Source organism: Triticum dicoccoides, chromosome 4B (assembly GCF_002162155.2).
Source record: "Triticum dicoccoides isolate Atlit2015 ecotype Zavitan chromosome 4B, WEW_v2.0, whole genome shotgun sequence".
Lineage (NCBI taxonomy): Eukaryota > Viridiplantae > Streptophyta > Magnoliopsida > Poales > Poaceae > Triticum > Triticum dicoccoides.
The window spans coordinates 103,860,364-103,860,727 of NC_041387.1; the positions used below are offsets into that span (position 1 = coordinate 103,860,364).

A 364-nucleotide genomic window follows, 5' to 3' on the forward strand; every position below is an offset into this window, starting at 1 on the left:
AAATCCATTAGAATCTCGGCTATCTCATTTCTTCTTTCAGCCACATCTCACATAAACCAAAGCTTCAGAATTAGAGTATTGCATGGATTTTTAAACTCAGTAAACTGTGTAGAAATGGTACGATGAGAACAGAGCAGTAAAGTGATCACCTTAGAAAGTTCCTGACTAATGTCAGTTTTTTCATAACCAAAAGCACCAGGAATAGCACCATGTTCCTCCGAAAACTAAGGGGAGCAATGCATCACGCACATGCTGGAACCATTTCAACATAGGTAAGATTGAGATTTAATGGCGTCGGAAGGAAATGATAAAACAACATCTGGAAATTTTGGTCATGCAGGAAGAGAAACCATGATAAATAAAA

At 37.6% G+C, this 364-nt stretch overlaps 1 long non-coding RNA gene across 1 annotated transcript in view; it reads right to left on the reverse strand.

The window, feature by feature from the left end:
* Positions 1–15: 15 nt before the first annotated feature.
* LOC119293420 overlaps positions 16–364 on the reverse strand; it is a 935-nt gene continuing 586 nt past the window's right edge. Inside the window, exon 3 of the long non-coding RNA XR_005143049.1 lies at positions 16–252. This is a non-coding gene — a long non-coding RNA (uncharacterized LOC119293420). The remainder of the gene's footprint in view (positions 253–364) is intronic.